We start from the raw sequence: 24,867 nt of genomic DNA, 5'->3' as shown, positions 1-24,867 counted from the left end.
TTAATGGATTAAAGGAGAAAACAATAGAATCTTATCAATAATGAAGGAAAATTACTTAAAATTCATTACCCCTTTATGATAAACAATTCAGCACATCAGCCAAAAAAAGAATAAAACCCGAACAAACAAACATAACAAGCTAGTAAAATAAGAGAACTATCTTACCTGATAAAATGATAAATGTGGTATTTATAAAATGTACAGCAAACATAGAAATATTGCTAGATTTGTGATTAGGGGTTTTATCTTACTGGTTAAACCAAGAACTTTGAACTCTGGGGGGAATATGAATGTTAAAGGATTTCAAGCAGATTCTCTGTCCATTTTGAAAAGGTATTTCTATGGAATATGTAAGAGAAAAATTAAAATATAGGTCATGGTCTACAATCTAGTGTGTAACTCAAATAGACAGGAATTGGAAGGTTTGGAAAGGAAGGGAGCGATATAAGAGATACTGAAGTAAAACAAAGTAAAAGATATGTTAATCCCAAACTCCTAATTTATCATATACACATTACTATATATAACATAGATAATCAACAAGGACCTACTTTATAGCAGAGGGAACTCTACTCAGTATTCCATAATAACGTATATGGGAAAAAAATCTGAAAAAGGATGGATATATGTATATGTGTAAGTGAACCACTTTGTTATACACTTGAAACGAACACAACATTGTAAATCAACTATACCCCAATATAAAATAAAAATTACATTAAGAAAAAAAGTAAAAGACTTGTAAAGAATTGCCTGTGAAGGGAGGAGAAGCAGAAATAGTGAAGATGTTTAGCTTTATCGAGTAAACACTGGAGGAAACAGGTAAGTCTCACTACCTGGAGGTGGGACATAGAACTACCTTTTAGGCAGCTGTGTGTACAAGTGTAAACCTCAGCAGAACTGTGAGTGGTAACAGTAAGTGTAGTGCTTGAAGTCATTCATTTAGAGGAGGTCATCCAAAGAGTAAGTACAGAGGTATGTTTAAAAGAAAAACAAAAATAAAAAGAGGAGCACAAAAAGGAATTAAAAATGAAAAGCCAAGGAAATCAGAGGAGAACTAAAGGAGACTTTTGTCATTAAAGGTTTTAAGAACAAGAAACTGTCCAACCATGTAAAATACTACAAAGCTTTAATTCCCTTTTGTTCCCTCCTTTTTCACCAATCATAAATCTTCAAATCACACAAGATCTTTTGCAAAGATCATTAATGTATATCTGTGAGCCAGCACTATCAGATCTGGATCAAGAAAAAATAGATATTTATTCCCACCTCTTACCTTGCCTTAATAGAAAGCTAGTTAGCTTCACCTGCCCCAGCAGAGCAAAATAGCTGTCATTAAGGAGGCATTGGTTAGGACAAAGTCTCTACTAACTGAATTATACCTAAGACTATAACAGCACATTGGAAAATGTTTCTCACAGAAAATGAGACAAATAACATGACTGCAATTCTCAATGGACTTCCAATTACTGAGCTTGATAAAGGGAGAATAGAACCCAACCAAGGCAAAATGTTAGGATAAAGGTGCCATAAGTGGACAATGGCAAAAGTGTCCATGGGAGATTAATGCTAATTCATTTAAATCCACTTAAGAGCTAATTTCCAAAAAACTTAATCAAGTACAGTGTTTTCTCTTTCTTTTTCTCAGAAAAAAAAGAAACTGCAACATTGATAAAAGAAGGAAAATATATTCTATGCTGCTACTCTTTCAACAGCCCTCACTTAATTCCATTCCAAACCCAATTCTACTCCCCAGAAATGACTTTTTTAACAGCTTTATTGAGGTATAATTGACATAAAATAAACTGCACATATTTGAAGTGCACATTATGCTGTTTCGATATATTTATATACCCATGAAACCATCACTGCAATCAAGATAATTAACATATCCATCACTCCCAAAATTTCCTCATGTCCCTTTATAAACCTTTCCTCCTTCCTCCTGTCCCCAACATACCCCCCCATATTTCCAGCCAGCCACTGATCTAATTTCTGTCACTATAGATTAGTTTATATTTTCTAGAACTTCATATAAATAGAACCCTACATTGTATTACTTTCTTAGGACTGCCATAACAAATTACCACAGGCCAAGTGACTTAAAACAACAGAAATGTATTCTCTAATGGTTCTAGGACTAGAAGTCTGAAATGAATGTGTTGATAAGACCACATTCTCTCTGAAGGCCCTAAAAAAGATGCCCTCCTTGACTCTTCTAGCTTCTGATAGTTGCTGGCAATCCTTGGCATTTCCTGTCTTGTGGCAGCACAACTCCAGTATCTGCCTCCACCTTCATATGGTCTTCTTCCCTGTGTCTCCTCTATGTCTCTGTGTGCCCCCAAAGCTCTCTCTCCTTATAAGGAAATCAGTCATTGGATAATCCAGCAAAGACTATTTTCAAATAAGGTCACATTCACAAGTACCATGCATTAGGATTTCAACATACCTTTTGGGGACCAGAATTCAACCCATAATAGTCTGCCCCTGGTCTCCCAAAATTCATATCCTTCCCAAGTACAAAATACATTCACCCCTTTCCGACCTCCTCAAAAGACTTATAACCATTCTAGCATCAACTCTAAATCCAAAAATCTCATCTAAATGTCATTGACACAAAAAGTCCCAAAACTCATCTTCTAAATTATCTAAATCAAGTATAATGAGACTTGGGTTATGCTCCATCTTGGGGTAAAATTCTTCGCCATCTGTGGGCCTGTGAAACTAACAAACTAGTTATTTGCTCCCAAAATACAATGGTGGGACAGGTATAGAATAGATATTCCCGTTCCAGTTGGGAAGGAATAAAGGTGTTGCAGTTCCCAAGAACATCTCAAACCCAGCAAGGTAAATTTCATTAGGTTTCAAGACACGGGAATACTCCTGGGGTCCTGAAAATGAGTCTATCTTTTCAGTCATCTGTGTTTTTTATATATTTAAGGTAAAAATAACTTTCTCTGAACCTGATTAATTCAGTGTTTATTGTAGTGCCTCCTGAACCATCATCATAGGTAGATCAGGTAACAGAATTAAAGAGCTTCCAGGTCTTATGGTTTATACCTCTAGGGAGACACAAAGTCCTATTGGTGGGCAGGAAAGGTAGACCAACTTCATCTGTATAATTCAGGTATTAAGATTTGTACCTCTCTTGGGGCTTCCCTGGTGGCGCAGTGGTTGAGAATCCGCCTGCCAATGTAAGGCACGCGGGTTCGAGCCCTGGTCTGGGAAGATCCCACATGCCACGGAGCAACTGGGCCCGTGAGCCACAACTGCTGAGCCTGCGCGTCTGGAGCCTGTGCTCCACAACAAGAGAGGCCGCGATAGTGAGAGGCCCGCGCACCGCGATGAAGAGTGGCCTCCGCTTGCCGCAACTAGAGAAAGCCCTCGCACAGAAACGAAGACCCAACGCAGCCAAAAATAAATAAATTAATAAATTAATTTAAAAAAAAAAGATTTGTACCTTTCCACTTATTTAGATACAACTTTTTAGTCACAAAGAAGTTTCCTGCTTATCCCTAGATAGAGTTTTGTAGTAAGGATACTATGCCCTATTACAATGGACAAATTGTATGTCTTGATTTTAACTAACAAGAAACCGAGGTGACCTTCCAAAGGCATTCTTTAACTTACTCTGCTGTATTAATCATGGAAATGTAGGCTAAGGCCATGTTTACCATGACTAGTTGTTTCTCTAGATCTTTTAAGAATTTTCCTGGGCTTTCAAGCAGTTTATTCATGTCAAACTGCATCAATGTACTTATTCACATACCCTGTATAGGACTTTTCTTAACCTCTTCAGTTCCTACTCCTAGGGCACCATTAACTGCAGTCTCTTTTTACTCTGTATGGTCCTTGTAGGGATCAGAGAGAAGCCAAGTTAGCATTATGTAGCCCCACACTGATGCTCTAGGGTCCAAAAAATTTGAAGCTAGACTCTGGGAGTAATAGTCAATGCTTATTATCCCCCTGTTGGTACGATGAAACATAATTACTGCACTTTAACAGTGTTTAGTAATTACAGAATCCCACTTTCATAAAAGAGAGGACACAATTAGTAAATAAGTTATATTTTTTGACCACCTTGAGGAACCAATGCAGGGCTTGGCTAGAGTTGTTAGGGTGAATGTGTTGGAGTCTTTGAATCCCCCTAATATTCACAGATGCAGATGTCACTATTTGGGGATGACATCCTGCTCCACCAAGCTGGTCTACAGGTCTAGCACTTTATTTTCAAAGCCAACATCCAAAATACATGTATCAACATAAATGGGAAAAGAATTTCAAAAAGAATAGATACATATATGTATAACTGAATCACTTTGCTATACACCTGAAACTAACACAATATTGTTAATCAAATATACTCCAATATAAAATAAAATTTGTTAAAAAAAGAAATAAAAAAGAAAAAGACAATGACAGGAAAATAATTACTGCCAAATCCAGCAATTAGGAATGCTTTTGGTAAAATGGTAGGAACTGATGCCAAGATGCAATGAGTTGAAAAATTACAAATAAATTAAACTAATTAGTATAGAACATGCCTCAAAATTTTTTAGAAATAAAGACAAGAAACGGGGTAGGAGCTAAAATTAGATGCTCTGATAAAGAAGCCAAGAACGAAAAATGAAGATACTCCAAATGGGAGGCTGAGTGAGGCTGGAGATAATGGAAGACAACACACCAGATGAAGGTCACTCAACTGGGGCTCAAAGAACATCCAAATAAGTTAGCTGCTATTATCAGGGAAGTGATTTGTTTAGTTTTGTAGAGGAAGTTCTATAAGTAGTCAGTCAAGGTTCCAGGTGAAATTTGAATTCCCACTTTGAGATCCTATGTTAGGGTTACTGCTCACACTGCCTTTTCTTTCAAGGCGTCACAGACTGTATATAAAGCTTTTTTAACTGATATATTCCATAACATGTTTTGTAATGAGCTATTAGAGAATGTACTATACTTGCAGCTAATAATCATTTTATAACACTGAATTAAACATTTTAAAAGCATATTAATTTCTATGTTATCAATAAGACCTTAACATCCTTATGCATAACGAACATATCAAAAAGGTGGAATTCTTCTAAAAACTACCAGAAAGTGTTAGAAGATGAGGTCTCATTTAAATGCTAATAAAATTTATTTTTTCACATAACAGACATTTTCAGAATTAACCTTATTTGGCCATAGTTTAGCAAAATAATAAAATTGACTTTCAAAAGAGTTTAACTTTTTCATTTCTAGAAGATTATAATTATTCCTGTGTCCTCTGAGACTTATAATTTGATAGCCTGCCACTCTTAATAAATAGACCAGTTTTGCAATTCTAATATAATCCTATCACATCTTATTATTAGATGATCATTAACACTTAAACCCAATGATCTATTCTTGCCCTCTGTTAATATATACTGTCATCCCTTATAAAAGAGATTAAAGGAAACAGAGAGTGTGTTCTCCCTGGGGAGAGGGATGCAATTTGTAATAAACTGGCAAGTAAACCTCATGAATAGCTTCTACACAGTGTCCCCATTTTGATCTAAATCTTTAACCAGTTCAAAAAATAAATAACTGAAAAATAAAAATACTGATAGGACATAATGAGCCCAAGCACGAACCATGTCGAGAGAGAATCTACTGGGACAATGTCCTTGTTCAGACAACTAAAGGACCACATCTAGGTTTCTACCTCTAACTCACTTCTACTTTAGATTTGAGGAGCCTGTGGAATAGTCCAAGTGTCCAAATATTGAACAGGATGCTAAATATCTCACAAGAAAGGGTAGCTGGGAACAACTTGATGATTTCTGTTTTAGCACTTTCTGTGTTAGCCTTTGATGTTGTGGTGATGAGGCTTTCATGTCTGCTTATGTTCTGGACTCTCAGACCTAGCATTCACTCCTTCATGTTACCTCAAAGCCAAGAGTATTTATACAAAAAGAGATTGGGAAAAAACAAAGTGGAAGACCAAGTGTATTTGCTTCAGTAGGAGTGGGTTAATAAGGGGGAAAAAGAGTCAAGCAGGAGAGCACCACTGGAGAAATCCCCTCAAACTCTTTTTCTTTTCATGAGTCTCCCTCCAAGATGTGATAACTACTTTTAAAGGTGAGGTTTCCAACAACAGAGAACAATGGTGTCATAAATTACTATTTATTTATTTCAACATTTTGTTAAATAGTAATTTTCCCTAGTGGCTAAAACCAGATAGAATGTTATGCTATTAATGGTTCTTGGCTGTGAGGCTTACATTTCATTTGCAACCAAATCAGCAGGCTCCTCATCCTCTAAAGCAATCTGGATTAAAAAAAAAAAAAAAAGATACAACCATCAGAATACTCAAGAGGAAACAAATTCACACAAAACTGCACAATAAGGAAGAAAAACCTTTTCAAATTAATTTTTCAAAGGCTCCTAGATGTTATAGCATTAGGAAACCTCCTCCTGGTGTAATTAATGAAGTCTCTGCACTTAAAATGGACCCAAAGCAAATTTAGAATCTTTATTATAATTAAAAAGGGCTCCACTGTGAAGAAGTGACCATCTTGACACCAAAAGGCATAGGACAGAACAAGGCAGAATATTTACAAGAGAACTAATGTAATAAACCCGAAAATCTGAAGGAGATCAATACAGATACAATTCTCTCAGCCAGAGCTGACCAAGGTTTTCACTATTTCCTTAGAAAGGAGAAAGTAAAATGCTAATCTCAAAACCCCAGTCTATAACATTTTAGTTGTTGCATCTTCAAAATAGCTAAATTCTATAAAGTTCTAAGTCTGTAACTCGTGTTCAGTCATTTACAACATATCTTTTTGTTGTTCTGATGAAGCCCCTCTGGGAGTAGGATTTATAGTTATGTGGCCCGTGTGGACCCTGATGGACAAGGGCTGGTGCCCAGAATGGGCAGATCACCCAAGTAAGCCCACCTTGCAGAATAGTACCTTAACATTTATTCCTGAGTAAGAGAATTATAACACCTGATTTTATTCATTCTTCTACAAGCATTCATTGAGCACCTACAATGTGTACTGCCTTCTGAGAAACACAAAAATAACAATTCTTGGATGGGTAAGGAGAGGGTTGCTAAGGCATATGAATAAATGTCAAATTAATGACATATCAAAATCTCCTGATTCCTCCTTAAAATTACTCTCCCCCCGCCAACTATTCTGCAATGGCACTTGGCCACACATCTCTTACAAACATTTCTACTCTATTATAGTAAGTTACTAGGGAGAAGGTATTGACATTCAAGTTTATGTGCCCAGGGTATTACAAATATAGTGGGTGCTTTGGAGTATGTCTTTGGAATGAATTAATGAATTCAAAGAACAGAGACTTTACTTTTAGTTCATGTGATCTCTGGAAAGATGTCAAGAAGAAGGCAACTCAACAGACCTGAAACAAAGAAATTATGATAGAAATAGTGGTGGGACGTAATTTAGGAGAAAATGCCTCTGGTCTGGATAATGTAACTGGAAGATTTGCACCCTGTCTCCTGCTTCAGAGTCCTCCTCCCCTATGATCTACTCCTAGATCAGCCGTCAAAATGTAACACCTACAAAAAATGAACAATTACTTAAGACAATTAGAGCTGATTTTTATTTTAATTCAATCTTCCAGACATATTCAGGTAATGGAGGGAAAAGAAACTTTTGATTTGAATTTTCCACACAAATTATAGCTGTAGACATAGCTCTATTTATCAATGAAGTCTTGTTCTCTTAAGACAGTTTGGCTATTTATTGCATGTTATGGGCTAAATTGGGTCCCATCAAAAATTAATATGTTGAAGTCCTAATACCCCCATACCTCAGAATTTAATTGTATGTATGTATGTATTTATATATTTATTTATTTATTTAATTTATTGGCCATAAATGCATGAGTTTATTTCTGGAAACTCAATTGCATTCCACTGATCTATGTGTCTATCATTACACCAGTACCATACTGTTTTATTATTTTAACAGATCTTTATTGGAGTATAATTGCTTCACAATACTGGTTAGTTTCTGTTGTACAACAAAGTGAATCAGACATATGCATACATATTGTCCCCATATCCCCTCCCTCTTAAGCCTCCCTCCACCCTCCCTAACCCACCCCTCTAGGTCATCACAAAGCACCAAGTTGATCTCCCTGTGCTATGCAGCTGCTTCCCACTAGCTAACTATTTTACATTCGGTAGTGTATATATGTCGATGCTACTTTCACTTCCCCCCAGCTTCCCCCTCCCACCCTGTGTCCTCAAGTCCATGCTCTATGCCTACATCTTTACTTCTGCTCTGCAACTAGGTTCATCAGTACCAATTTTATTTTTTTTAGGTTCCATACATATGTGTTAGCATACGGTATCTGTTTTTCTCCTTCTGACTTACTTCACTCTGTATGACAGACTCTAGATCCATCCACCTCACTACAAATAACTCAATTTCGTTTCTTTTTATGGCTGAGTAATATTCCATTGTATATATGTGCCACATCTTCTTTATCCATTCATCTGTCGATGGACATTTAGGTTGGTTCCATGTCTTGGCTATTGGAAATAGTGCTGCAATGAACATTGTGGTACGTCTCTTTTTGAATTATGGTTTTCTCAGGGTATATGCCCAGTAGTGGGATTGCTGGGTGATATGGTAGTCCTATTTTTAGTTTTTTAAAGAAGCTCCATTCTGTTTTCCATGGTGGTTGTATCAATTTACATTCCCACCAACAGTGTAGGAGGGTTTCCTTTTTAACCACACCCTTCCCAGCATTTATTTTTTCTAGAGTTTTTGATAATGGCCATTCTGACTGGTGTGAGGTGAAACCTCATTGTAGTTTTGATTTCCATTTCTCTAATAATTAGTGATGTTGAGCATTTTTTCATGTGCTTCCTGGCCATCTGTACGTCTTCTTTGGTGAAATGTCTATTTAGGTCTTCCATCCATTTCTTAACTGTATTGTTTGGTTTTTTTTGATATTGAGCTCCATGAGCTGTTTGTATATTTTGGATATTAATCCTTTGTCTGTTGTTTCATTTGCAAATATTTTCTCCCATTCTGAGGGTTGTCTTTTTGTCGTTTATGGTTTCCTTTGCTGTGCAAAAGCTTTTAAGTTTAATTAGGTCCCATTTGTTTATTTTTGTTTTTATTTCCGTTACTCTAGGAGGTAGGTCAAAAAAGATCTTGCTGTGGTTGATGTCAAAGACTGTTTTTCCTATGTTTTCCTCTAAGAGTTTTATAGTGTCTGGTCTTACATTTAAGTCTTCAATCCATTTGGAGTTTATTTTTGTGTATGGTGTTAGGGAGTGTTCTAATTTCATTCTTTTACATGTAGCTGTCCAGTTTTCCCAGCTCCACTTATTGAAGAGGCTGTCTTTTCTCCTTTGTATGTTCTTGCCTCCTTTGTCATAAATTAGGTGTCCATATGTGCGTGGGTTTATCTTTGGGCATTCTATCCTGTACTACTGATCTATATTTCTGTTTTCGTGCCAGTACCATACTGTCTTGATTACTGTAGCTCTGTGGTATAATTTGAAGTCGGGGAGCCTGATTCCTCCAACTCCATTTTTCTTTCTCACGATTGCTTTGGCTATTCAGGGTCTTTTGTGTTTCCATACGAATTGTAAAATTTTTTGTTCTAATTCTGTGAAGAATGCCATTGGTAGTTTCATAGGGATTGCACTGAATCTGTAGATTGCTTTGGTTGGTATAGTCATTTTCACAATATTGATTCTTCCAATCCAAGAACATGGTATATTTCTCCATCTGTTTATGTCATCTTTGATTTCTTTCATTAGTGTTTTATAGTTTTCTGAGTACAAGTCTTTCGCCTCCTTAGGCAGAGGGAGAAAGACTTAGGCAGGTTTATTCCTAGGTATTTTATTCTTTTTGTTGCAATGGTAAATGAGAGTGTTTCCTTAATTTCTCTTTCTGATTTTTCATTGTTGGTGTATAGGAATACCAGAGATTTCTCTGCATTTATTTTCTATCCTGCAACCTTACCAAATTCATTGATTAGTTCTAGTAGTTTTCTGGGGGCATCTTTAGGATTTTCTATGTATAGTATCATGTCATCTGCAAAGGGTGACAGTTTTACTTCTTCTTTTCCAATTTGTATTATTTTATTTCTTTTTCTTCTCTGATTGCCATGGATAGGACTTCCAAAACTATGTTAAGTAAGAGTGGTGAGAGTGGACATCCTTGTCTTGTTCCTGATCTTAGAGGAAATGCTTTCAGTTTTTCACCATTGAGTATAATGCTTCCTGTGGGTTTGTCATATATGGCCTTTATTATGTTGAGGTAGGTTCCCTCTATGCCCATTTTCTGGAGAGTTTTTATCATAAATGGTTTTTGAATTTTGTTAAAACTTTTTCTGCATCTATTGAGATGATCATATGGTTTTTATTCCTTAATTTATTAATGTGGTGTATCACATTGATTGATTTGCATACATTGAGGAATCCATGCATCCCTGTGATAAATCTCACTTGATCATGGTGGATGATCCTTTTAAAGTGCTGTTGGATTCTGTTTGCTAGTATTTTGTTCAGGATTTCTGCATCTATTTTCATCAGTCATATTGGTCTGTAATTTTCTTTTTTTGTGATATCTTTTTCTGGTTTTGGCATCAGGGTGATGGTGGCTTCATAGAATGAATTTAGGAGTGTTTCTCCCTCTGCAGTTTTTTGGAAAAGTTTGATAAGGATCAGTGTTAGCTCTTCTCTAAATGTTTCATAGAATTCGCCTGTGAAGCCATCTGGTCCTGGACTTTTGTTTGTTGGAAGATTTTAAATTACGGTTTCAATTTCATTGCTTGTGATAGGTCTATTCATATTTTCTAATTCTTCCTGGTTCAGTCTTGGAAAATTGTACCTTTCCAAGAATTTGTCCATTTCTTCATGGTTGTCCATTTTATTGGCATATAGTTGTTTGTAGTAGTCTCTTACAATCCTTTGTATTTCTGCAGTGTCAGTTGTGATTTTTCCTTTTTCATTTCTAATTTTATTGATTTGAGTCCTCTCCCTTTTTTTCTTGATGAGTCTGGCTAAGGGTTTATCAATTTTGTTTATCTTCTCAAAAAAACAGCTTTTAGTTTTATTGATCTTTGCTATTGTTTTCTTCATTACTATTTTATTTCTGCTCTGATCTTTATGATTTCTTTCTTTCTACTGACTTTGGGTTTTCTTTGATCTTCTTTCTCTAGTTGTTTTAGGTGTAGGGGTAGACTGTTTATTTGAGATTTTTCTTTTTTCTTGAGGTGAGATTGAATTGCTATAAATGTCCCTCTTAGAACTGCTTTTGCTGCATTCCATAGAGTTTGGGTTGTCGTGTTTTTGTTGTCATTTGTTTCTATGTATTTTTTGATTTCCTCTTTGATTTCTTCAGTGATCTCTTCGTTATTTAGTAGCATATTGTTTAGCCTCCATGTGTTTGTGTTTTTTACATTTTTTTCCCCTGTAATTTATTTCTAATCTCATAGCGTTGTGGTTGGAAAAGATACTTGATATGATTTCAATTTTCTTAAATTTACCGAGGCTTGATTTGTGACCCAAGATGTGATCTATCCTGGAGAATGTTCCATGTGCACTTGAGAAGAAAGTGTATTCTGCCACTTTCGGGTGGAATGTTCTATAAATATCAATTAAATCTATCTGGTCTATTGTGTCATTTAAAGCTTGTGTTTCCTTATTTATTTTCTGTTTGGATGATCTGTCCATTGGTGTAAGTGGGGTGTTAAAGTCCCCTACTATGATTGTGTTACTATCTATTTCTCCTTTCATGGTTGTTAGCATTTGCCTTATGTACTGAGGTGTTCCTATGTTGGGTGCATTACAATTTATAATTGTTATATCTTCTTCTTGGGTTGATTCTTTGATCATTATGTAGTGTTTCTCCTTATCTCTTGTAACAGTCTTTATTTTAAAGTCTGTTTTATCTGATATTAGTATTGCTACTGCAGCTTTCTTTTTATTTATTTATTTATTTATTTATTTATTTATTTATTTATTTATTTATTTTTGGTTGTGTTGGGTCTTCGTTTCTGTGCGAGGGCTTTCTCTAGTTGTGGCAAGCGGGGGCCACTCTTCATCGCGATGCGCGGGCCTCTCACTATCGCGGCCTCTCTTGTTGCGGAGCACAGGCTCCAGACGCGCAGGCTCAGTAGTTGTGGCTCACGGGCCTAGTCGCTCCGCGGCATGTGGGATCTTCCCAGACCAGGGCGCGAACCCGCGTCCCCTGCATTAGCAGGCAGACTCCCAACCACTGCACCACCAGGGAAGCCCTGCAGCTTTCTTTTGATTTCCATTTGCATGGAATATCTTTTTCCATCCCCTCATTTTCAGTCTGTATGTGTCCCTAGCTCTGAAGTGGGTCTCTTGTAGACAGCATATATATGGGTCTTGTTTTTGTATCCATTCAGCCAGTCTTTTCTTTTGATTGGGGCATTTAATCCATTTACAATCCAAGTTATTATCGATATGTATGTTCCTATTACAAATTTCTTAATTTTGTTTTGGATTTGTTTTTGTGGTTCTTTTTTTCTCTTGTGTTTCCCACCTAGAGAAGTTTCTTTAGCATTTGTTGTAAAGCTGGTTTGGTGGCACTGAATTCTCTTAGCTTTTGCTTGTCTGAAAAGCTTTTGGTTTCTTCATCGTATCTGAATGAGATCCTTGCTGGGTAGTGTAATCTTGGCTGTGGGTTTTTCTCTTTCATCACTGTAAGTATATCCTGCCACTCCATTCTGGCCTGCAGAGTTTCTGCTGAAAAATCAGCTGATAACCTTATGGGGATTCCCTGGTATGTTATTTGTTGCTTTTCCCTTGATGCTTTTAATATTTTTCTTTGCATTTAACTTTATATAGTTTGATTAATATGTCTCAGTGTGTTTCTCCTTGGGTTTATCCTGTATGGGACTCTCTGCACTTCCTGGATTTGGGTGACTATTTCCTTTCCCATGTTAGGGAAGTTTTTGACTATAATCTCTTCAAATATTTTCTCAGACCCTTTCTTTATCTCTTCTTCTCCTGGGACCCCTATAATTCGAATATTGGTGCATTTAGTGTTGTCCAGAGGTCTCTGAGATTGTCTTCAATTCTTTTCATTGTTTTTTCTTTATTCTGCTGCTTGGCAGTTATTTCCACCATTTTGTCTTCCAGCTCACTTATTTGTTCTTCTGCCTCAGTTATTCTGTTATTGATTCCTTCTAGTGTATTTTTCATTTCAGTTATTGTGTTGTTCATCTGTGTTTGTTTTTTCTTTAGTTCTTCTAGATCTTTGTTAAACATTTCTTGTATTTTCTCAATCGTGCCTCCATTCTATTTCTGAGATTCTGGATCATCTTTACTATCATTACTCTGAATTCTTTTTCAGGTTGATTGCCTGTTTCCTCTTCATTTATTTGCTCTTGTAGGTTTTTACCTTGCTCCTTCATCTGTGACATATTTTTTTGCCATATCATTTTTTTATTACTTTTATGAGGGGGATTGTGTTCCTGTCTTACTGGTTGTTTGGCCTGAGGCTTCCAACACTGGAGTTTGTAGGCTGTTGTGTAGAGCTGGGTCTTGGTGCTGAGATAAGGACCTCCATGAGACCTCACTCAATGAATATTTCCAGAGGTCTGAGTTTCTCTGTTAGTTCAGTGGTTCAGACTCGGAGCTCCCACCACAGGAGCTTCCTTCGCCTGACCCCCAGCTTGTGAACCAAGATCCCCCAAGCTGCGTGGGTGGCAAAAAAAAAAAAAAAGAACAATAACAAAGTAAAAAATAAAATTAGACTAGGAAACTAACAGATATGTTAGAAAGAATATAAAAATAAAAATATAGATGAATCAATAACAAGGAGGTACATCAGCACCACAATAGTAAAAAAAAAAAAATGTGGAACACTTCACGAATTTGTGTGTCATCCCTGCACAGGGACCATGCTAATCTTCTCTGTATCGTTCCAATTTTAGTATATGTGCTGATGAAGTGAGCACTAATTGTATTTATTAAGAGTCCTTAAAGAGGTAACTGAATTGATATGAGTTCATTGGGGTGAGCCCTAATCCAACATGACTGATGTCCTTATAAGAAAAGGAAGTGTGGACATGGACACATACAGAGGGAAGATGATATGAAGACAACAGGGAGAAAACGGCCATCTAATAAGTCAGAGAGAGGCCTGGAACACATCCTTCCCTCAGAAGAAGTCAACCCTGCCAATGCCTTAATTGAGGACTTCCAGGCTCTAGAACTGTGAGAAAATAAATTTCAGTTGTTTAAGTCACCAGCTGTGGAACTTTGTTATGGCAGCCCTAGCAAACTGAAACACTGCATTTAAAGTTTGTAGCCCTTTAGCCATGCTTCAGTTGTTGTTTCCTTCATTTTTTCCAGGGGATTGGAAAAGTATGCCCATCTTTGACACTCCCACTTTTGGATGGAGGCGATATTATGTGCAAACCAGTGGCCTTGGAGATAACTGGTCCCTTAGGCTGACTCCCTCCCAGAGAAGGCAAATTCATCCCAGCCACTGAACTATCTCTTAGGAAAAAAAAAAAGAAAGAAAGAAAATATTTCTGTAACGAGGTGATGACCTCTACTGGAAGCTGTGTGGAATTACAGAGATCCCAGTTAGTCTCAAGACTTAGGGAGAAAAAAAAAATAGAACAGGTTTAAATGTTAAGAAGTGGTGACCTCAGAGGAATTTCTAAGGGAGAACACTGTTACCATCAACCAGTAAATAAATCTAAATTAAAAGAAAGTGTAGCAGAATAGAATAGAAGGAAAACCTTCAAATCATGTGTTCCTTATTGCTGCTGAGGGCAAGGTGGGCAAGAGGGAGGATCACACCCGGTCAGGGGCACCTCCACACTCACGTCCTCTGAAAGATTTCTAGCTCCTTGCTACTCAGAGTGTGCTCTGGGGACCAGCAGCTGAGGCCCCACCCCAGAGTCGTTGAATGAAAATCTAAATTTTTTAACAAGGTTCCCAGATGATCTATAAACTCATTAAAGCTTGAGATGCACTGCAGACTTATTCCTAAGCTCATTTTTCTTCACATTAGTGCATATTATCCAAATACCCATAAAATGTACAGGTTGAATTAACAAATGTTTAAATAGTCTTTTTTATTTTTTTACTTTTTAATCCTGAAAACTCAACTAATGACAGCTTGGAACTCTCTGATTTCCAGGGTTTTCCATGGAAATGATGATCCTTCTAGCCCTCCTATTATTCATCCTGTGTCAGGGAAGCAGGAAGTTTAAATTTTAACTCTTCTTAATGAATGAATTTCACATACCAGAATTGCCTCGGCAATTTGCTCAACAGCTTTAGAAGCCATTACTAGATTGCAGTTCAAATTCATTTCGTCTGTCTCCTAAACTGGCCCTATTGTTCATCTTCACACTATTCTAATGCATGGTACCAAGATACAGCTACTTTTGTTCAGCAGGAAAAACAGCTTTTCTTGTAAGTGCCCCTAAAACCAGAGTATATTAATTTGTTTAAAACGCCGTTTATATCTGGTGGTGTTCTGGTGAATGTTTAATAACCAGCTTTCAAAGCAAAGTTGAAGCTATAATTTACAGCACTTGCCAATTGCCATAGTATAAATTCTCCCATCTTGAACAATTTCACAATACCAACATGATCGTGAAGTTGGGGAAATACGCGCACAGTTGCTTCATGACAGTACAAGCAGGCATCACTATGTATTTCCAAAATACCATCAAATACCTTCCCATTTCCCAGACTACCTTCAAAATACATGTCAGTGCACAGTATATGTGCTGTGCAATTGTACAATCTTAATATATACCAATAGAAAACTACCAGGTTTGGGATAAAATACTAGTTTTATTAATGATGTGATTAATGCTTTTATTATAACAGTAAGATGGTGATATAAAAACTTAATGCTATGAAACTCTCAGGAGCAGAGATGCAAACAGCTACTCCAAAATTTACTCTAGTAACCTTACCCTTCCCACACTTACCTGTAGGAGCTGTCTTCTACATAAAGAAGGCTAAGTTTGTATTTAGTGTCCTTGTAACTACCCTAAGGTAGTTCTCCTAGTTACTGCAACCCTTCCCACAGTCTTCGTTACCAATTACTTTTTGCTGGCAATTTAAGGCCTTTCAATCTGGGCCAGTCATGCCTCTGGCAGTTTCTGAGCTCCATATTTAATCTCTCTATATCACACCAGAAAAACCCGTCTATATTTTTATCAATTTCTGAAGGACCATGATCCACCTCATAAATTAATTCATTAGATTTTCACCATCAATGCCACCATACAATGGAATGACACTGTTATGGGTTTAATTGTATCCTCCCCAAAATGTTAAAGTCTTAACCATCAGTACCTGTGAATGTAACCTTATTTGATAATAAGGTCTTCACAGATGATCAAGTTAAGATGAAGTCATTAGGATGGATCCTGATATAATATGACTGGTATCCTCATAAAAAGGAGAAATTTGGACACAGAGCCAGACATGCCTGGAAAGAACACCTTGATTTCAGACTTCCTAGCCTCCAGAACTGAGACAATAGGTTTCTGTTGCTTAAACCCATCAGTTGATGGCAGACCTAGCAAATTAACACAGTCACAATCAGAAGAGGCATGTCTCAACTAATTTTTTTTACTCACGTCCAACTTTGAGAATTAATGATACTTTTATTCTTATAAAACTTGACTAGATTCTAGGTTATTCTAATAATTATGTCACTCTCATTCTTTGCATTCTGAGATGCTTTCATAATAGGAAGGAAAACAGTAGAGATACAGTTGGGCATCATACACAACACTGACTGCATCAATGAGAGAGAGAAGCACATGTGCACACAACTAGTCATAGGTGTCATGATAGAAAAAGTGGCTGAGAAGTGCTACAATATTTGGTACAAAACTATTATCAACTTGTTAATGCAGTTACTAACTCCTACAAAAGGGGACTTAAATATGTAACTGAAGAGACCTCACTTTAACCCATTCCTCTAATGCAGAAATTTCCGAAACTGAAAGCAGGTTGGTGTAGAAGATGTTCTGAGGAAGAAAAACCTACTTGGAATCCTTTGAATGGGAGCTATAGTCAGCCACAAACTCCATCTACATTAAAGGCAAGCTCTGAAAATTAGTTTCTAAACCCAAAGGCACAAAAACAGAAATGCAACTGCTAAAACTCTTATTTACTGAATCATAACATTTTAGATTCTGGAGGGATCTGGGAGCCTCATATTTTATCAGAAAGAAGTAAAACCTAGAGGTACTTCTCTAAGGTTGTAATTAATGGGAAAAGTCAACCCCATTTCTTAGTTTCTTATATTCTAGTCCCAACTACCAGAAATGAAGTTTATGAACCTGATCATGTCTCTTAGTCACTTCAAGAGCTTTTATAAAAATGCATTTCCAGGGCCCAAGCTTAAAAATTCAGATTCAAATCCCAAGTTTTGCTCATGGATCTGTACTTAAATTCTTGGGGACTTCGGCTGTGTAGGGAAGTTTGAAACCACTTTTGAAAAAAATTCTGCCCAGAGACCTCTTACCTTTGGTCTGCTTCTCATTTCACTCAGACCCAGCTCTGTGTGACGATTACCACATCTTCTCTAATCCTGAAAAGAATGCTTAGGGTCCCATGGACCTGCTGATAATACAGGTTCACACTGACTCTGATAATGTAGAAGCTGCTCCCCTTGACTCCTGAGCAAGTTCTTAGTACACAGAATATTTTAGAGCAGAAGAGGAAAAACAAACCTGAAACGTCTTAAAACAACCTTTTTTGAATGTTCTCATTTCATACTCGTTTTCTGCTCCTTAATTTGCCCGAGTACATTCAATTTGCAGCCTCACACAAATAGCCATTTTCCCATTCACCAAGGGTAAGGTGATTTATGTAGTGTGAGTTGTATTAGTTGTTTTGTTTGTTTGTTTTTTTATACCGCAGGTTCTTATTAGGCATCAATTTTATACACATCAGTGTATACATGTCAATCCCAATCGCCCAATTCAGCACACCACCATCCCCACCCCACCACAGTTTTCCCCCCTTGGTGTCCATATCTCCATTCTCTACATCTGTGTCTCAACTTCTGCCCTGCAAACCGGTTCATCTGTACCATTTTTCTAGGTTCCACATACATGCATTAATATACGATATTTGTTTTTCTCTTTCTGACTTACTTCACTCTGTATGACAGTCTCTAGATCCATCCACTTCTCAACAAATGACTCAATTTCGTTCCTTTTTATGGCTGAGTAATATTCCATTGTATATATGTACCACTTCTTCTTTATCCATTCATCTGTTGATGGGCATTTAGGTTGCTTCCATGACCTGGCTATTGTAAATAGTGCTGCAATGAACATTCGGGTGCATGTGTCTTTTTGAATTACGGCTTTCTCTGGGTATATGCCCAGTAGTGGGATTGCTGGGTCATATGGTAATTCTATTTTTAGTTTTTTAAGGAACCTCCATATTGTTCTCCATAGTGGCTGTATCAATTTACATTCCCACCAACAGTGCAAGAGGGTTCCCTTTTCTCCACACCCTCTCCAGCATTTGTTGTTTGTAGATTTTCTGATGATGCCCATTCTAACAGGAGTGAGGTGATACCTCATTGTAGTTTTGATTTGCATTTCTCTAATAATTAGTGATGTTGAGCATCTTTTCATGTGCTTCGTGGCCGTCTGTATGTCTTCTTTGGAGAAATGTCTATTTAGGTCTTCTGCCCATTTTTGGATTGGGGTGTTTGTTTCTTTAATATTGAGCTGAATGAGCTGTTTATATATTTTGGAGATTAATCCTTTGTCCGTTGATTCGTTTGAAAATATTTTCTCCCATTCTGAGGGTTGTCTTTTCGTCTTGTTTATGGTTTCCTTTGCTGTGCAAAAGCTTTGAAGTTTCATTAGGTCCCACTTGTTTATTTTTGTTTTTATTTCCATTACTCTAGGAGGTGGATCAAAAAAGATCTTGCTGTGATTTATGTCAAAGAGTGTTCTTCCTATGTTTTCCTCTAAGAGTTTTATAGTGTCCAGTCTTATATTTAGGTCTCTAATCCATTTTGAGTTTATTTTTGTGTATGGTGTTAGGGAGTATTCTAATTTCATTCTTTTACATGTAGCTGCCCAGTTTTCCCAGCACCATTTATTGAAGAGACTGTCTTTTCTCCATTGTATATCTTTGCCTCCTTTGTCATAGATTAGTTGACCATAGGTGCGTGGGTTAATCTCTGGGCTTTCTATCTTGTTCCATTGATCTATGTTTCTGTTTTTGTGCCAGTACCATATTGTCTTGATTACTGTAGCTTTGTAGTAGAGTCTGAAGTCAGGGAGTCTGATTCCTCCAGCTCCGTTTTTTTCCCTCAAGACTGCTTTGGCTATTCGGGGTCTTTTGTGTCTCCATACAAATTTTAAGATGATTTGTTCTAGCTCCGTAAAAAATGCCATTGGTAATTTGATAGGGATTGCATTGAATCTGTAGATTGCTTTGGGTAGTATAGTCATTTTCACAATGTTGATTCTTCCAATCCAAGAACATGGTATATCTCTCCATCTGTTGGTATCATCTTTAATTTCTTTCATCAGTGTCTTATAGTTTTCTGCATACAGGTCTTTTGTCTCCCTAGGTAGGTTTATTCCTGGGTATTTTATTCTTTCTGTTGCAATGGTAAATGTGAGTGTTTCCATAATTTCTCTTTCAGATTTTTCATCATTAGTGTATAGGAATGCAAGAGATTTCTGTGCATTAATTTTGTATCCTGCAACTTTACCATATTCATTAATTAGCTCTAGCAGTTTTCTGGTGGCAGTTTTAGGATTCTCTATGTATAGTATCATGTCATCCGCAAACAGTGACAGTTTTACTTCTTCTTTTCCAATTTGTATTCCTTTTATTTCTTTTTCTTCTCTGATTGCCGTGGCTAGGACTTCCAGAACTATGTTGAATAATAGTGGTGAGAGTGGACATCCTTGTCTCATTCCTGATCTTAGAGGAAATGCTTTCAGTTTTTCACCATTGAGAATGATGTTTGCTGTGGGTTTGTCATATATGGCCTTTATTATGTTGAGGTAGGTTCCCTCTATGCCCACTTTCTGGAGAGTTTTTATCAGAAATGGGTGTTGAATTTTGTCAAAAGCTTTTTCTGCATCTATTGAGATGATCATATGGTTTTTATTCTTCAATTTGTTAATATGGTGTATCACATTGATTGATTTGCGTATATTGAAGAATCCTTGCATCCCTGGGATAAATCCCACTTGATCGTGGTGTATGATCCTTTTAATGTGTTGTTGGATTCTGTTTGCTAGTATTTTGTTGAGGATTTTTGCATCTATATTCATCAGTGATATTGGTCTGTAATTTTCTTTTTTTGTAGTGTCTTTGTCTGGTTTTGGTATCAGGGTGATGGTGGCCTCATAGAACGAGTTTGGGAGTGTTCCTTCCTCTGCAATTTTTTGGAAGAGTTTGAGAAGGATAGGTGTTAGCTCTTCTCTAAATGTTTGATAGAATTCACCTGTGAAGCCATATGGTCCTGGACTTTTGTTTGTTGGAAGATTTTTAATCACAGTTTCAATTTCATTACTTGTGATTGGTCTGTTCATATTTTCTGTTTCTTCCTGGTTCAGTCTTGGAAGGTTATACCTTTTTAAAAATGTGTCCATTTCTTCCAGGTTGTCCATTTTATTGGCATAAAGTTGCTTGTAGTAGTCTCTTAGGATGCTTTGTATTTCTGTGGTGTCTGTTGTAACTTCTTTTTCATTTCTGATTTTATTGATTTGAGTCCTCTCCCTCTTTTTCTTGATGAGTCTGGCTAATGGCTTATCAATTTTGTTTATCTTCTCAAAGAACCAACTTTTAGTTTTATTGATCTTTGCTATTGTTTTCTTTGTTTCTATTTCATTTATTTCTGCTCTGATCTTTATGATTTCTTTCCTTCTGGTAACTTTGGGTTTTGTTTGTTCTTCTTTCTCTAGTTTCTTTAGGTGTAAGGTTAGATTGTTTACTTGAGATTTTTCTTGTTTCTTTAGGTAGCCTTGTATAGCTATAAACTTCCCTCTTAGAACTGCTTTCGCTGCATCCCATAGGTTTTGGGTCGTCGTGTTTTCATTGTCATTTGTCTCTAGGTATTTTTTTATTTCCTCTTTGATTTCTTCAGTGATCTCTTGGTTATTTAGTAACGTATTGTTTAGCCTCCATGTGTTTGTCTTTTTTACGTTTTTTTCCCTGTAATTCATTTCTAATCTCATAGCGTTGTGGTCAGAAAAGATGCTTGATATGATTTCAATTTTCTTAAATTTACTGAGGCTTGATTTGTGACCCAAGATGTGATCTATCCTGGAGAATGTTCCGTGCGCACTTGAGAAGAACGTGTAATCTGCTGTTTTGGGATGGAATGTCCTATATATATCAATTAAATCTATCTGGTCTATTGTGTCATTTAAAGCTTCTGTTTCCTTATTTATTTTCATTTTGGATGATCTGTCCATTGGTGTAAGTGAGGTGTTAAAGTCCCCCACTATTATTGTGTTACTGTCGATTTCCTCTTTTAGAGCTGTTAGCAGTTGCCTTATGTATTGTGGCGCTCCTATGTTGGGTGCATATATATTTATAATTGTTATATCTTCTCCTTGGATTGATCCCTTGATCATTATGTAGTGTCCTTCCTTGTCTCTTGTAACATTCTTTATTTTAAAGTCTATTTTATCTGATATGAGTATAGCTACTCCAGCTTTCTTTTGATTTCCATTTGCATGGAATATCTTTTTCCATCCCCTCACTTTCAGTCTGTATGTGTCCCTAGGTCTAAAGTGGGTCTCTTGTAGACAGCATATATATGGGTCTTGTTTTCGTATCCATTCAGCCAGTCTATGTCTTTTGGTTGGGGCATTTAATCCATTCACGTTTAAGGTAATTATCGATAAGTATGTTCCTATGACCATTTTCTTAATTGTTTTGGGTTTGTTTTTGTAGGTCCTTTTCTTCTCTTGTGTTTCCCACTTAGAGAAGTTCCTTTAGCATTTGTTGTGGAGCTGGTTTGGTGGTGCTGAATTCTCTTAGCTTTTGCTTGTCTGTAAAGCTTTTGATTTCTCCATCAAATCTAAATGAGATCCTTGCCGGGTAGAGTAATCTTGGTTGTAGGTTCTTCCCTTTCATCACTTTAAGTATATCATGCCACTCCCTTCTGGCTTGCAGAGTTTCTGCTGAGAAATCAGCTGTTAACCTTATGGGAGTTCCCTTGTATGTTATTTGTCGTTTTTCCCTTGCTGCTTTCAATAATTTTTCTTTGTCTTTAATTTTTGCCACTTTGATTACTATGTGTCTCGGCGTGTTTCTCCTTGGGTTTATCCTGTATGGGACTCTGCGCTTCCTGGACTTGGGTGGCTATTTCCTTTCCCATGTTAGGGAAGTTTTCGACTATAATCTCTTCAAATATTTTCTCTGGTCCTTTCTCTCTCTCTTCTCCTTCTGGGACCCCTATAATGCGAATGTTGTTGCGTTTAATGTTGTCCCAGAGGTCTCTTAGGCTGTCTTCTTTTCTTTTCATTCTTTTTTCTTTAGTCTGTTCCACAGCAGTGAATTCCACCATTCTGTCTTCCAGGTCACTTATCCGTTCTTCTGCCTCAGTTATTCTGCTATTGATTCCTTCTAGTGTAGTTTTCATTTCAGTTATTGTATTGTTCATCTCTGTTTGTTTGTTCTTTAATTCTTCTAGGTCTTTGTTAATCATTTCTTGCATCTTCTCAATCTTTGCCTCCATTCTTATTCCGAGGTCCTGGATCATCTTCACTATCATTATTCTGGATTCTTTTTCTGGAAGGTTGCCTATCTCCACTTCATTTAGTTGTTTTTCTGGGGTTTTTTCTTCTTCCTTCATCTGGTACATAGCCCTCTGCCTTTTCATCTTGTCTATCTTTCTGTAACTGTGGTTTTTGGTCCACAGGCTGCAGGATTGTAGTTTTTCTTGCTTCTGCTGTCTGCCCTCTGGTGGTTGAGGCTATCTAAGAGGCCTGATGGGAGGCTCTGGTGGTGGGTAGAGCTGACTGTTGCTGTGGCGGTCAGAGCTCAGTAAAACTTTAATCCACTTGACTGTTGATGGGTGGGGCTGGGTTCCCTCCCTGTTGTTTGTTTTGCCTGAGGCAACCCAACACTGGAGCCTACCTGGGCTCTTTGGTGGGGTTAATGGCAGACTCTGGGAGGGCTCACGCCAAGAAGCACTTCCCAGAACCTCCGCTGCCAGTGTCCTTGTCCCCACGGTGAAACAGAGCCACCCCCCGCCTCTGCAGGAGACCCCCTAACACCAGCAGGTAGGCCTGGTTCAGTCTCCCCCAGGGTCACTGCTCCTTCCCCTGGGTCCCGATGCGCACACTACTTTGTGTGTGCCCTCCAAGAGTGGGGTCTCTGTTTCCCCCAGTCCTGTCGAAGTCCTGCAATCAATTCCCACTAGCCTTCAAAGTCTGATTCTCTAGGAATTCCTCCTCCCATTGCTGGACCCCCAGGTTGGGAAGCCTGACATGGGGCTCGGAACCTTCACTCCAGTGGGTGGACTTCTGTGGTATAAATGTTCGCCAGTCTGTGAGTCACCCACCCAGCAGTTATGGGATTTGATTTTACTCTGATTGCGCCCCTCCTACCGTCTCACTGTGGCTTCTCCTCTGTCCTTGGACGTGGGGTATCCTCCTTGGTGAAGTCCAGGGTCTTCCTGTCAATGATTGTCCAGCAGCCAGTTGTGATTCTGGTGCTCTCGCAAGAGGGAGTGAGAGCACGTCCTTCTACTTCGCCATCTTGGTTAATCTCTGTAGTGTGAGTTGTAATAAGCACAGGTTTCATTTATTTTCTATCATTGCTGTATCTCCTAGGGGAAGAGTTGATTGTAAAACAACAATAAACCAAAACAAAAAATTTATAAAACTATGGCCAAGTGAATCACAATTATTTATAAAATCTGATAGTTCAAACTTCGACCTAGGATATCCTGGGGGATGGGGAGACTGAGGAGAACACAGGAGAGAGCTGAATGTAGGAAATTTAGAGGTGTAAATAACTTCGCATTGGTGGTAGTGGTGGTAGAGGTTGTCAACTGCAATGTGTGCAACTAGAATGAAGCTGAGTCTATATTCTGGGCATCCATCCTGAGCTTTCTCACTCTCACACTTGAAGCTCCCATGCAACACCAAAGAGGAAGACTGAAACTTCAAAGTTTAAGAGGTGTGGTTATACTGAAGATTTTACCCGTGAAACATCTCTCGAATATTCTTTCTCTTCTTCATCCCAACCCTATCTCCTTAGGTGAGTCCCTCATCAACTCTCTCCTGAAGTAGCTCAGGAGCCTCTAACTGCTTTCCTTGCTTCCAGATTCTTCCATACTCATGCCCTTTCAGCAATACTTCTTTCCCATTTGAGGCCTTCACCCTCAGTATCTCCAGCTCCCACACCCCACACCCCACACCCCAGAGATCACAAGGCTTCTGGAAAATAGGAACTATCTCCTTTGCCACCTCTTCGGAGATTCCTGCTGTAGAATACAGGTTCAGGCTGATCTCCTGTAGCCTATACAGCCTGCAGTAATGTCAGGGTTTCTATTCCAAACTGGAGAACCCAAGGAGGATCTGGAAGAGCCATATTTTGAAATCTTCCTAGTTGGGCTGTCTCTCCTTTGGAGCCCTATTTGTTTGCAAAGGACAAGAAAAAAAAAGGGCAATGGGGCTCTTTTGGAATTTGTGCTTCAGAGTCTACAGTTGACCTTTTTGCCTTTGTTTCCAGCACTGAAACATGAGACCAGTTCGGCTCAGTGGCATACAGTGTGATTAGGACTAAAATCAACTTCATATTCCTTCAGGTCTCCTCAGAAACTGCAGTGTGAACCACAATTTTCCTATCTTTTTAATAATGAAATAGATATA

At 37.7% G+C, this 24,867-nt stretch overlaps 1 non-coding gene and 1 pseudogene across 1 annotated transcript; both read right to left on the bottom strand.

Annotated features, from left to right (window-relative positions):
- LOC137758841 (small ribosomal subunit protein eS12-like) overlaps positions 1-15,329 on the bottom strand; it is a 49,397-nt pseudogene extending 34,068 nt beyond the window's left edge.
- LOC137760412 (U6 spliceosomal RNA) lies at positions 13,853-13,959 on the bottom strand. Its single transcript, XR_011073355.1, has one exon. It is a non-coding gene; the product is annotated as a U6 spliceosomal RNA (small nuclear RNA).
- Positions 15,330-24,867: the final 9,538 nt, after the last annotated feature.

Source organism: Eschrichtius robustus, chromosome 2 (assembly GCF_028021215.1).
Source record: "Eschrichtius robustus isolate mEscRob2 chromosome 2, mEscRob2.pri, whole genome shotgun sequence".
Taxonomy (NCBI): domain Eukaryota; kingdom Metazoa; phylum Chordata; class Mammalia; order Artiodactyla; family Eschrichtiidae; genus Eschrichtius; species Eschrichtius robustus.
This window is presented reverse-complemented; position numbering and strand designations above follow the sequence as displayed.